Raw genomic sequence first — 15,658 nt, forward strand, 5'->3', positions numbered from 1 at the left:
TCCTGCGTACCTTGGCCACGAAAAACTGAATAACTCCTCGTTCGGGTATTCAATTTTTGCGAAATTTATATCGTTGGAAAGATAACTCAAAGATATTTAATTTTATATATGGTAGGCCACCCAGTTCGTCATATATAAGGAGTTATGATCGACCGAAGTTGACCCAAGTCAAATCCGTCCCTCAGTTACTGATTTGACATGCTGAAATAAATTGATCGTAACTTATTACTCTAATGTTGGAATGGGGTGAAACCAATTGCATTGGAAAGAAGACTCAAAGAGCTTTCATTTGATATATAACAAATATCCCAGTTCCTTATATTCAGGAAGTGTTGATCATTTAAAGTTGGCCCTGAAATGCTGAAAATTTCTGGAGCATGCTAATCGCATGGCGCCACTGTTTTGGGCACCCAAACGTGCCATTATGCTACTCCAAAAATTTTGAAACTCACTCGGGATGTATTAAGAACTTTCCCCATCACAACGCAACTTGAAAATCTAAAATAGATGTCGGAAAGGTCGTCAAATAAATACCCGAAGATCAGAGGTCTAAATGACAAAGTTTCAACACTTAGCAAATTTTTTTTTTTTTTCGAGTGCTAAGCTTCTGTTGGCAAGATAAAAAGGCTTTAACGACTCGACACATTTGGGAGAAAAATATTTAATAGGAAAAGCTCAGGGTATCATAGTGTGGGTCTCGAATGACTTATACAGGAAACTCATATTTTCCAAAGTGAGCGTTGGTCTAGATAACTATGTGCATGGTTCTCATTATTGATATATTTTGTATCTACGATTGATGTGGAGTTGGGGAATTCCCTGGTCTTCCTTGATACCTCTGGTTAATATGGCTAACAAGCACTAAGACCCTTTCAATAGGGGGAGCTAAACCCATATAGCCCGTGGGTGTCAGTTTATGATGTTTGAGATACATAGTAATTATATTTTACTATCGTTCTAAACCTTGATCCCTACCCAACATCAATTATATATATATATATATATGTATGTATGTATACATGTATTTTAACATGTACAATAAGTTTGAAATTGAACTTTTGAATCATATTATTTTACCCTTAACTTGGGTTACATGATAGTGCTCACCTACTAACCATCTCCAGACGATCTATCCCCATGCGATACAGAGTTCAAAGGCACTTCTACTTTCCCAGCATAGTGATAGGTGATCTGAATGTCGATTATTTCGGTAAAGTGTGAGCTTACATTCTCCATAAGACTTAATTATTCCATCGATTTTTCTTTTATAAATTAGAATTGAAAACTTCACATTTACATGGTCATTGTCATTGTCATTGTTAGGGTCGGGGGCATATCCCTACATAAGATATTTTGTTGTATAAAGGCTTTGGGGATATTACTGTGGATTGGATATTCATGTTGACACTATTAGATGTCTTTGAACTTATTGCTTTTTATCTTGTTATATATTCAAAATTAAGCTATTGTCAGGTGTGTTATCTTTGGTTTGGCTAGGAAAAAAGGGTGGTCTTTTTCATTGATAGACTTGAGATACCCATCATGAACAGACTTTGGTTCAGGTCGAGACATGCTCTGAAAATGATGGTCACCAGACGGCTTAGATTGTGGAGCACTAGCCGTAGAATAAGAACTGGAATTTCCCCATATTTTTGTAGACCACTGCCTGCGATCCCTAGCAATATTCTGGTGACCTCCTCCTTGTTCAGAATATCTAGATTTCTTCCTCTGCCTTCCCCTATCTCATATTTCTTCTTCTTTTCTTCCTCAACCTATTGCTTGTATATCAAAAGCCTAGAGATATCCATATCATTGTTCTACAAAGAGACCTTGAAATCAAAAATCAAATCATGGGACAAGCCCAAAGAAAACTTTCTCATCCTCGCCCTGATAAATGACACTAATTCTGGAGCATAACAAGATAACTGATGAAATTTCATGTCATACTTCTTTACAATCATTCTGCCTTGTTTAAAATTCACAAACTCTTCGGCCTTTGCCTCTCTCAACTCCTAAGGAAAGAAGAGATCCAGAAAACCACTAGAAAAGTCATCCGACATAGTTGAATCACCATCATCATCTCCCCTCATCTTCTCCCACTCTTCATACCACTGATATGCCATATACTTCAGCTGCTATGCAGAAAACTTAACACCCTTAGAGTTAGAAGCATGTATAACTCTGAAGATTTTTTCTATTTTATTAATAAAATTGTAAGGATTTTCCTTAACCATTGAACCGGTGAAAGTCGTAGGGTTCAACCTCATAAACTGGACAACTCTATGGACCTTAGATGATAAAGCAATAAAAGCAACATACTCAGTATAAGAGGCCACTAATTGGGTAAGAAAATGGATTGACTTGGGGAACACAACATTCGAAATATCTGTTTGAGGTGTTTGAGAAGGGCTAGAGGGAAATAGTACACCTCCATAAATGCAACACAAAAAAATAGGTCTCAAGATATCACACGGTGCTCAAGACTATGAGTAGTCTCAAGCTAACCATGTAAGCCTTCCACTGAATCTGAAACTCTTATTAGAGAAATTTAAGCATGCCATCAATTTTGAATTACTGAATATTATCTAAACTAAACTGAATTTAGATAAACATAATATCTGAGAGTACTTGACTTAAAAGTATAGGAAACCAATACTTAAAATCTGAATTACAACTAGAAGTTTGACAAGCCTCTACTACTAACAACAAGAGAGCCGCTGGGACAGACCCCCAGGTGACTATAACTGACTGAAAACAATTGAACAATCTACTTTAATAAATTTGAAATATAAATAACTGGGTCCCAAACTATGAGGACTCAACATCTATCTGGATGTAGATGGAGATGCTCGAAATCACTCACGCTGTCAAAACTGAGCACCTGAACCTACATAATTAAACAATATAGCACATAGGCATATATGTGGATCAGTAATTTTTGAATGTCCTGAGCATATGGGGATGAATTCATCGATGAAACAATATTTCAATATTTATAAGAATTCATGAAAAGAATGCATGCTAAGTGTAATGACTCACATTGGCTTGAATAACTAAAAGCTGAAATCACAAATCATAAAAAATAAAGCATACTGTGTAAATCTTTATAGTCATCACATTTAAATCTAAAAGTTGTACTTGCACTCTATCTTTAAATTATGCAGCTAAGTGTAGAAAAAACTCACTTTTCTATCTGTTAACTAAAAACTGAAATATCATAACTAATATCTGATGTAAAGTAATATCTATATGAAATCATGAGCCTTTAAACTTAGTTTTAAAACCTTTTCTATTATTCTTTTCTATTTGAAATTAGGAAATTCTTTTAGAAGCTTATCTATAAGGACTTATGTTTTAGGCTTTAGGGAGGTTCTTCTAACCGACATACACTATGTGAGCTATCATTGTGTTCAATGTCTAGTTCCCATAAGGAGAAAACCGCTTGTTAGGAAGAGGTGACATACTCTTGCCTAGGAGTATAAACTGAGATGAGTTATCACAATCTGTATCTGTCATCCATATAAATGGGAAAATCTAAATCTGTTCCTTTGTCGGCTCTTAGTTCTGTGGAAGTAGGATGTGCTAAACCCATACTTCCCGCTCGGTGCTAAATACTACTCCTTTTAATTAGTATTCTCATTCTATAGGAAATCCACTTTAAAACTAGCATAAGGGTTTAAAATGAAAACTAGTTATGCATCTACCTGTTTAAAACTATAATTAAAACTATCTGGGTGGATTCTATATCTTGGCTGAGGATCAAAAGATCTAATCTTTTCTAAAAATCTGGCTATGAACTACTCATAGGGTGATTAAAAACATAATCTTCTTGAAATACTCCAACAATATCAATATAATGAGATCAACATCACAATATCATGCTCAAACTCAAATTTGAAATTTGTAATCAATGCCTGAAATCATACTCATGGTATTCAAATCATAAAAGAGAGTTCTTTAAATCAAGACAAATATGGAATTTCATAGTTAAATCACATTATGAATTCATATTTAAAAATCAAGATACTTTGGGTATGAACCCTAATTGCAATTGATGTAAATTTATGAAAATTCATCATTAAAAGCTAGTTTTGGGCACAAGGATTAAAAGAGTATCCTTGTTCATAACCCCATAGACCTTAGTTGATTAAATTTCTAAATACACTAGATTTTTAATTCCTATTTTTGTTCTTTAAGATTGCTTCTTGAAGATCTTAAATCAGAAACCTCGAATTCTTTGTTATCTTGGAAATGGAAAGATGAATTTTCGATTTCTTCAAGTTTAAAATTTAAGCTCTAGGGTTTTATTTGAGAGAAATTTGGTGAAAAATAAGTAGAATATTCTTAGAATAGGTTTAATCATCTATTTTTCACGACTTGGGGGCTTGGGATGAGACTAAACTACCCTTGGAAATTTAAAAATCAAAATTCAAATGTCATTTATGGATCCATCGTGATGCAGTGAGTGGGTCATGGTGATACCCAATGTGACGCGGTGGTATCACGGTGACTCACTGAATTTGGACCATTGCTAAGTTGGGCATTACCGCGATACGTTTAGTGGCTCATCGTGATACCCACAACGATGTGGTGCAATCGCGTCTAAAAACAAACAATTGCCTTGTTACACTCGACCACAATACAGTGGACCTCTTGACGCCTTTCTCACTACGACGCGATAGAACCACGGTGAGCTACTAGAATTTCAACCCAAACATCGTCCAATCCTAGTCCAAAAAATCCAAAACTTACCCGAGATATGCTACTTACACCCCTGAATATAAATCAAATAAAACATCATCGTCTCAGGGCCCAGAAGGTCAACTTAAAAATCCTCAAAGGTTAAAAGGAGTCACAAATGACTAAACCCCTCAACAATTAGCTTTATATTTAGGTTCTAAGTGTTATAGGCACATACTAGGGGATGTGGTTAACAAGGAATGTACGGGGTATTACAATATCTGCCCCTTGGAAACATTTGTCCTCGAATGAGATTAATTACACTGAGGATACAGAGGAACTGAGACTATCAACTGGCATGCACAAATTAAAGCATGACTAAATTAATTTACAAATGTAAGAATTATCAAGAGAGTGACTATATAAAGCTGAAACATAGAATGAAAAATAGATGATCTGAGGAAATTTGTTACCTTACACTGAATCTAAATCGGCAATGAAAAGATGAGGGTACTTAATTCGCATATATGCTTCTGCTTCCCAAGTGGCGCCCTCAACGGATTGATTCCGCCAAAGAACTTTGACCAAGGGAATTTCTTTGTTACGTAGTCTACGGATCTGGTGATCAAGAATACCAACTGGAATCTCTTCATAAGAGAGGCTATCCTGAATATCCAATATTTCTAAAGGGATTACAACAGCTGGGTGACCCATACATTTCTTCAATAAGGATACATACAACACTAGGTCAAGGGATGTAGAATCTGTAGCCAATTCTTATTCATACACGACCTTCCTAACATGACTCAATATTCTATAAGTCCCAACATATCAGGGACTAAGCATCCCTTTTTTGCCCAATCTCTTCACCCCCTTCATGGGTAAAACTTTCAAATAGACTAGATAGTCAATTTCAAACTCAATATCCCTTTTCTGCATATGTACACTATTCTCGACCCAAATATTTCCCTCAGCTGAATCAACTAACCTCAAGCCTAATCTAGTAAACTGATGAACTTCTTTAACTAGTTCCTTCTTATCACCCTCTACATGAGCAACACTACCTATAAATAGTCTATAAATAGCGTCAGCCATAATATTGGTCTTGCTCAAAAGATACAAAACACTTACGTCGTAATCTTTTAATAGCTCCAACTATCTTTTCTAATGGAGATTTAACTCTCTCTGTGAAAAATACAAACTGAAAACTCTTATGGTCCGTAAACACATCAATATTCACCCCATAAAGATAGTTCCTTAAGATTTTAAATGCAAACACAATAGCAGCTAATTCAACATCATAAGTAGGGTAGTTCTATTCATGAAGCTTAAGATGTGCAGAGACATATGCTATGAACTTCCCTTTCTGTATCAAGACACAACCCAAACCAACTCTAAAAGCATCACAATAGAAAATGAATCAATCTATACCATCAGGTAATTCTAAGACTGGGGTTGAAGTAAGTTGAGCCTTAAACTCCTAAAAACTATTCTCACAAGAATCTGACCACTAAAACATAACTTTCTTTTGAGTCAATCTAGACACGGGGGACACAAAGGATGAAAAACCCTTGACAAACTGTTATTAATAGCCAAGTAAACCCAAGAAGCTCCTAATATTTGACGAAGAGATGGGTTTAGGCCAGTTTCTCACTGCTTTAATCTTTTGGGGATCAACTCTAATCCCATCACAAGAAATAATATGACCGAGGAAAGCTACTGATCTTATCAAAAATACACATTTATTGAATTTGGTAAATAATTAATGATCTTTAGAGTTTACAATACTATTCTGAGGTTGTCTGCATAGTCATTTTCACTATGGTAATAGACAAGGATATCGTCAATGAAGATTATGACAAACATGTCCAAGTATTGCTTGAACACTCTGTTCATCAAGTCCATAAAGGCTGCTGGAACATTTGTTCGCTAGAAAGACATGACTAGAAACTCAAACTGACAATAATAGGTTCTGAAAGTTGTCTTTGGAATATCACATTCCTTTACTTTAAGTTCGTGATAGTCGGATCTAAGGTCTATCTTGGAGAAGTAACTTGCACCATGGAGTTGATCAAATATGTCATCAATTCTAGAAAGAGGATATTTTTTTTCAACTATGACTTTATTTAGATGACGATAGTCAATGCACACTCGCAGAGAACCGTCTTTCTTTCGCATGAATAGGATGGGAACGCCCCATAGAGAGACACTGGGACTTTTGAAACACTTATCTAAGAGATCTTTAAATTTCTTCTTTAACTCTTTAAGCTTGGATATAGCCATACAATATGGATGAGTGGAGATGGACTGAGTATCAGAAAGAAGATCAATACTAAACTATTTCACTGTCAGGAGCTACCCATGGTAAATCTTCTAAAAAAACTTTAGGAAACTCATTGATTATGCGGACTGACTGAACTATTAGAGTCTCAGAATTAGTGTCTTTGACTCAAACTAAATGATAAATGCACCCTTTTGAGATCAACTTTCTGGAATTAGCATGTGATATGAAATGACTCTTAGGAGATACTAAATTACCTTCCCACTCAAAGTCTAGCTCATCAGAAAATTAAAACTTCACCACTTGGGTACAATAAGGTCAAAGTCGACCATATCTAACTCTATTAAGTCTACTAACATGATCTTATGAAGGACAGTGATAGGAAACTGTCTATAGATCTTTTTGGCAACAACTGACTCACCTACTAGGTTAGAAACTATAAAGGGCTTAGAAAGCTTTCTAGGACCAACTCTAAAATTTACCACAACCAATAGATTCATATAAGAAAGATTTGACCCTGGGTCTAACAGCACATAAACATCAAGATGAAAGGTACAAAGTATAAAAGTAACAATACCTGGTGAACTCTCCTGCTACTGGCAGGATGGTAAAAAATAGAACCGATCCTGGCACTGACTACCACTAGTACTGTATGATATACCCTGGGGAGGGGCTGGGCAATCTAGTAGAGTTGGTACGCTAGAAGCCTGAGTCTAGGGATGAACATCCTTGTTTCCTTGCTTAGCATACAGATACTCTTTGATTTTGTGATCCAACTTTCAATATCCAAATCAACTTTTTTGTCCCGAAAAATACTCACTAGGATGATTCTTTCCATACTTAGCACATGAAGGATAACTAGGCTTTCCACCCATATTATTATGAGACCTAGACATAGAAGTCCTACCCTACTATGCCTACTTAGCTTTGGGTATAGGAATACTGGCTGAAGATGGCATAGGCATAGATAGGAGACCCTAAAATTAAGAATAATTTCCATGCAAATCTTGGTTGGCCATACTCAAACGGTCCAGCTCTAGCCTTAATATTTCCTCTTTTTCTCCCCTTCAACTTTTCTACCTTAATTTATTAAGCATGAATCTTCAATCTAGGAACATTCATATCCCCAATAAGCATCACATTCCTACACTGCTTGACTATCAAACCAGATACTCTGATAATAAAGTTACTCATACTTGATCTTGGGACAACTATCAAATCAGGAGTATACTTAACTCGTTGAACTTAAGGCAGTACTCCTTCAATGTCATCGAGCCCTGTCTCAGGTTTATGAACTTCTCAAAATTTTCTTCCCACAACTCATACAAAAATAACCTGTCTAAAAATGTATCTTGAAATACCTGCAAACTCATAGGAGCTGCATTTTCACCTCTACCATTCTCCATACAACTGACCAATCATAAGAAACATCCTTTAGCCTATAAGAAGCCAATATTACACTTCTTTTTAGTAATATGCATAACTTGGGTGATCTTTTTCACCTCCTCAAGGTATAATTATGGGTCCTTACGTACCTTCTACCCAAAGAATTTAGGCGGATTCATCCTCATAAAGTCATAAAGTTTGGCTGCAGCTAAATCACCCTCTTATTAATGCAGTACTATAGCCCGATGGTTTCCCTGAATATTGGCAGTCAAAGCTTAGGCCAATTCTTGAGAAGCAGTACAAAATTTAGCATGGGGTACGTTCTCATTTAGAAGATCAGCAGACTGGGTGGTTGGTTATTATTCCTATGGGCATTAGCTCTATAAGGAGGCATATTCTTTCACGTAATAGAAAAATTTAAAAGTAGATAGAGACAATTGTAACCACAATTGATCATGAAAGAAAAAGAATAATTTCCTAAATCGTCTCATTGCCTCTTGCTCATAAATATGGCGTACTTCACACCCATGATCAAGACTCTACGTAATGCAGCTTGTCTAACTCCATGGGACTTTTTAAAACTTAGGCTCTGATACCAAATTCGTAACACCCCAAAAATGGGTCTCAAGATGTCACTCGGTGCTAAAGACTATGAGTAATCTCAAGATAATCCCATAAGCCTTCTACTGAATCGGAAACTCATATTAAAGAAATTTGAGCATGCAATTAATACTAAAAATACTTAATTATGTCTGAACTAAACTGAATTTAGATAAACATAATGTCTGAGAGTACTTGACATAAAAGTCTGGACAGCCAATACTTGAAATCTGAATTACAACTAGCAGTCTGATAAGCCTCTACTACTAATACCTAAAGAGCTACTGGGATAGACCCCTAACAAACTTGAACTAACTGAAAACAATTGAACAATATACTTTAATAAACTAGTAATCTAAATAATTGGGTCAGAGAACTATGAGGACTCACCAACTCTCGGGATGTAGATGGAGATGCTCCAAATCATTTACACTGTCAAAACTAAGCACTTGAACCTACATTATTAAACAATGTAGCACATAGACATATATGTGGATCAATACTTTTGGAATGTACTGAGCATGTGGTGGTGAATGCATAGATGAAACAATATTTCAATGTTCAAAAAATTTCATGAAAAGAATGAATGCTACGCGTAATGACTCTAAGGCATGTGGTGGTGGTGAATGCATAGATGAAACAATACTTAAGTTTTAGTCTTTATGGAGGTTCTTCTAACAGGCATACATTATGTGAGCTATCAAAGTGTCCAACATCTAGTTCTCCTAAGGAGAAAATATTACATTGGGGAGAAGTGTCATACTCTTGCCAAAGAGTATAACCTGTCCTGAGTGATCACAATCTTATTTATCATCGATATGAATGAAAAAAATCTGAGTTTGTACCTATGTCGGCTCATAATTCTAGGGAAGTAGGAAGCACTAAACCCATAATTCCCGCTCGGTGCTAAATACTACTCCCTTTAATCTGTATACTCATTCTGTAGGAAATCCACTTTAAAACTAGCATAATGGTTTAAAATTAAAACCAGTTATGCATCTATCTATTTAAAACTATAATCAAAACTAACAGTGTGGATTTCGTACTATGTCTGAGGATCAAAAGATCAAATCTTTTCTAAAAATAAGGATATAAACTAATCATAGGGTGATTAAAATAATAATCTTCTTTAAATACTTCAACAATATCAATATAATGAGATCAACATCACAATATCATGCTCAAACTCAAATTTTTAATCTATAATCAACGCCTCAAATCATACTCATGGTATTCAAATCATAAAAGAAAGTTTTTTAAATCAAGACAAATATGGAATTTTATACTTCAATCACTTTATAAATTCATAATTCAAAACTGGATACTTTGGGTATGAACCCTAGTTGTAATTCATGTAAATTCATCATTAAAAGCTAGTTTTGGGCACAAGGATAAAAAAAGCATCCTTATTCACAACCCCCCATACCTTAATTAATTAAATTGCTAAATATACTTGACTTTGAATTCATATTTGTGTTCTTAAAGATTTTTTCTTAAAGATCTTGAACTGGGAACCTCAAATTCTTAGTTATCTTGGAAAAGGAATGGTGAATTTTGCATCTCTTAAAGTTTAAAATTGAAGCTCTAGGATTTCCTTTGAGAGAAATTTGGTGAAAAATAAGTAAAATGTTTTTAAAATAGGGCTACTCTTGTATTATTCATGACTTGGGGGCTTGGGAAAAAACTAAACTACCCTTGGGAATTTAAAACTCAGAACTGGAATTCCGTTTAAGGTTTCACCGTGATGCGGTGAGTAGGTCATCATGATACCCACTGTGATGTGATGGAATCACGATACCTTATAGGATTTGGACAATTGCTGATTTAGGCATCATCGTGATGCGTTTAGTGTTTCATCACAATACCCATCGAGACACGGTGGAATCGCGGCAACCCTCTCGAAATTGAAAATTTCCTTTATAGACTCTATTGCGACGTGGTAGACCTCTTGAAGCCATACACACCGTAACGCGATGGAATCATGGTGAGCTACTAGAATTACAACCCAAACATCATCCAATCTTAGTCTAAGAAATTTGAAACTTACCCAAGATATGCTACTTACACCCCTGAATATAAATCAACTTAAAAATCATCATCTCAGGGCCCGAAAGGTCAACTTAAGAATCCTAGGAGTTTAAAGGGAGTGAAAAATGACTAAGCCCCTCAACACTTATCTTTATTTTTAGGTTCTAAATATTTTAGGAACATACTAGGGGCTGAGCTGAACTAGGAACATACGAGGTATTACAATAAGGTCATTCAGGAGATGGACCCCTGGATCAGGTCTATACCCCATAAGCAGGATAAGGTTTGTCCACATTGTCCTTAAGTGGAATAGATGAGTTTCCTTAAGCACTAGATCTTCTGGGAGGCATGATCTGAAATACGAACAAATGGGAATTCGAGAAGATTTAAGGCCTTAGACTGTACAGCACAAAATAGAACAAGAACAAAGGAACACTCCTAAATGTCTTGTAGCCTCTCCCTTTTAAGTTTGGTATGCTATAAACCTTTAAAAGAGACTCTACTTTATAAGGCTTTGTGGTGTAACACCCCGTATTTTTGTGTTAGATTTTGAAACATTATTCTTACGTGTGTTGAATCTAATCCCATTAATTTATTTTGAATAAAACATGTCATGATCCATATCCTAGTGTGTGACATAATTTTGAGGTGAAAAATATTCATAAGAGTTGCTTATAACAAAGTTGAGCTAAGATTCTTTGAATCGCCCAAAGCTTGGTGTTTGATTCTACAAGGGTCTACTTTGAACGTATGGAATCCACCAATTCGATCGGAATCAACTTTTACCAGTTCATCTCGCAACAACAAATAGTACCATAAACGAGTACAATCATATAATGAGTTAAATCAACTATTCTTGCACATAAAAAGGTCCTTATTAAGTATCTCATACAAATTATCAATTTTGAAACTTGCATTCAACACTAAATAAGTTCTACATTTATTTGCATCCATTGAACTAAATAAACATAATAGTTAGTTCACATACACCCATGCAATCATATTGATCCTTAGCATTAATTCTATCATAACCTACCTCAATCTAATCCTTGTAATGCTCTAACAAACTTGATTCTTTCCTTTTCATGCAATCTCTACTTAATCACAATTTAAAACAACAAACAAAAATCATTCAACCAACTTTTCACCAATTGAAAGCATTATACACGTAAGTTTATATGCTAAAGTCAAGTTTATACACAATTCAGTATTTTAGGATTTTAACCTCTCATTCCACCAAATTTCTTCACACATTGAGATTCATAGTTTTACTTCTAGTTTAATAGACTTAATTTAACACTTTTAAACTATTAATGAGCAATTCAAACCATATTTTTAGAAAATCACATCAATATCTCTAACTAGGGTTTAACCCATCATTTTCATCATGCTTAATTTATTAGGATTCTAAGGATTTGAGAATGAAATATACATTAGATTCATTGAATACCTTACCTCAAAATTGAAATACAAAAAGGAACCGAAGAAAATCACCCTTGCTTGACCTCTAAACATTTTTTGATGAAAAATAATGCTTAAAGTCAAAAACTACTATTTACTGCATTGAGCCTACTATAAAGGCCCGATTCACATTATAGTAGTGTCGCTATAGAGGAATCCATCATCTATTTCAAAATTGACCCAAATTAACTTTTGCTATAGCAAAAATTTCTAAGGTAAAAAAAATTTAGATATAGACGGACTTTGGTAGTAGCATGCTATCCACTATGGTGGGGTAGGTGAGGTAGCAACTCCGAAAAAATTCCTAGTTTTGCTATTTTTACAACATACGTCAGATTTTTATCTCATGAACTAAATCTATTATATCAAATGCTATATCCATAGTTCTATTAACTCAAATTTCATTTTAAAAGTTTCTATGAACTCTTTAAACCCGTAGCTGACACGTCATGATTTAAATATTTAAATCACCATCCAATCAATTATCGAATTTACCTGGATCACACTACACTTAAAATACATCTGAGACTATTCTAGCTTGAATTATTCAACACTTTATCTGGAGAGACACTTAACCTGAATTTATATATGCTAAGTTATACCGTAGCGACAAAATGGATTGTCACACCAAAAAAATCAATAATGCAAAATTAAGTATAATAAATGAAAAATAATACTTAAATAATCATCTCATTAATACCCTTTAATCCTCTTTCACTTGTAGGCATAAAAGATTAATGGTTTCTTATCCTAATAATTTCCTTACATATTTGTTGAGATATCTTCAATCTTAAAATATTAAATGATCTTCATTTCATACAAAAACGATTATACTTGCCTACTTGTTTCATCACTTATAAATAGCCTTATATTTTCTTATTGCAGTACCAAGTTTTATATTTGAAGCATATATCAATCAAGGAAAAATATCTCTAATGGATTTTCCCAAGTTTCTTATTGTTTTTCTTCTCTTAATTATGCCATTTTCAATTGCATCAATTTCTCTTGGTAAATCACATAACATACTTGTAATTTACTCTGCATGTTAATTAACTTTTGCATGTTAATTTATCCTTCTTTTTCTTTAAAAAAATAAAATCTAAGTCAATTTTTTTTGGTATGATAGGTGCAACAACAAATCAGGTAGGTAGGCCACTTTGCTTTAGGACATGCTCGGAGGCATTTACAGTGGAGGATTGCAAATATGAGTGCAAAGGCCGACATTTTCAAAAAGGGAGATGCGAAAATGGGCGTTGTTGTTGTCGCCAAGCTAAGGCTCCACCTGCAGTTAATTAATATATTAGATCTGCATATTCTATAAAATATGTACGTTTAGTTGTTGGATTCTAAAGGAAACATGATCTTTATTTACTCTTGTCCTTATATCAACTATTAATGGTGTTCTAGTATTATCTTTGGTCATTCTATTTTATTTTGTTACACACTTTCCTTTGCCCAAGTAATTTTATTATTTTTTCTTCAAATATATTTTTTGAACCAAGGTTCTACTGAAAGCAATCTTCTTACCTTACATAAGATAGGACAAATTTAAATACAAAATTTAAGTATTTCAGGTGTCACACTAGTCAACTTGATCAACTTTGAATTTTTCATCTTTTCAATTTATATAAATAAAATGATAGGATAGAAAAATATAATAATTATGACCCCTTGGCGCAAACTAAAAACATGTGATGAAAGAATCTTTAGAATAAATCATATATATATATATACTATCTACTAACTAATAAATAAAGATTTTGGTAGTACAATAAAGGATAATTTTGATATTTAGAAATATTATTGCTGTCTCTTGATGACATGTATGTCCATGTGTGGCTTTTCATCTTACCATGTGCACTTATGTCCCATGCATATTAACAATTGAAAAAAACCTGTAAATACCACTTACACTTTAATTTATGTTTCACTTTTATCATTGCTAATACTTCTTCTTCTTCTTTGAATCAATATCAAGATCTACAAAGGTGTGCTGAAAAAATTTAATATTGTCCTTTTCTCTCAACATGTAGACCTCTGCTTTCTGCTTCATTTTCTTCCACATTTTTTTGATATTTTTAGTTGATTTTTTCATTTTTAGAGTTTGTGTTTCATTTATGATTTTTTGGTGGATTTTATTAATGACTATGTTTTTGAGTTATAAAACTCTGTGCGTACTAAAAAAGCTGGGTAAAATTTAAAAGGTTCATTCTCCTTTTTGATCGGGTTCTTATCTATTTATATAATGTTATTTTTACTCTTACTCTTTTCCCCTTATTTTTATTTGGTTTATTTGGTTCTCCATTATCTCATATGTATGATTTTTTTTTTTAATTTTGTATTAGAAAAAAACTTTACTAATGCATGTATATATGGTTGGGAGAAATTCTAATTTTGTGTTTTAAATTATTCTTTTTCAATATCTATGAATTACATGATTTTAGTGACCTCAACTCTTTCTCGATAATCTTTACCATTATGTTGCCACTGTCACCTTATTAAAATGTAATATTTTGTTATTTTAACTTTTGCTCTGATTTTTATCTGTTTGTCCGATCTTTTCAATTGCAACTTATAGTAGTTGATAATCGTATCATATACTCTCAATCTTTTCATGTTTAATTCTCCTTGTAATGTTACACAACTTCTTTTTTTTCAATATAACCAATGATTAACTAGTTGTTTTCTTATCGGTTGACACTTACAGTGGTACCTTATTCTTGATTTATAATTAAAAAATTATTATATCAATAATCACCTCCATATAGAATTTGATCCTTCACTTACATTTGTGGCACTCACTATATGACTTTATATAATTTATATTGATAGAAAAGAAATGTTTGTATCTACTATACGTTAACATTTTATTTCTTCTATAAAGGTTGTTTGTTTACCTTTCTTGCTTGCCAATTTGTAACAGAAATTATCATAATTTATTTCCTTAGAAACTTTTAGATAATTTTCTCTAGATTTAATTACTTTTATGAATAAGGTGTTCTGGGAAATGGTAATTTGTGTAGATAATTATAATCTCATTGCTTTAGTGTTTTGTTGTGGCAATATGGATGATTAAAGGTTTGTCCTTTATCTTCCTTAACATTATTGTTCTAAAGATTGTATCTTTATGCCCTTTTTTCAAAAGTTATCAGTGTAATGTATTTTAAGAATTCTTTTTTACTCTTAAGCAGTTTTAGAGTTCTCTCTCTTCTTATAGTCTTG

The 15,658-nt window shown here is 33.7% G+C and overlaps 1 long non-coding RNA gene across 1 annotated transcript; it reads left to right on the forward strand.

Annotated features, from left to right (window-relative positions):
- The first annotated feature begins 13,269 nt into the window (after positions 1-13,269).
- On the forward strand, positions 13,270-13,858 carry LOC107850002. Its single transcript, XR_001668379.2, has 2 exons — positions 13,270-13,444; positions 13,563-13,858. It is a non-coding gene; the product is annotated as an uncharacterized LOC107850002 (long non-coding RNA).
- Positions 13,859-15,658: the final 1,800 nt, after the last annotated feature.

This window comes from Capsicum annuum, chromosome 12 (genome assembly GCF_002878395.1).
Source record: "Capsicum annuum cultivar UCD-10X-F1 chromosome 12, UCD10Xv1.1, whole genome shotgun sequence".
Taxonomy (NCBI): Eukaryota; Viridiplantae; Streptophyta; class Magnoliopsida; order Solanales; family Solanaceae; genus Capsicum; species Capsicum annuum.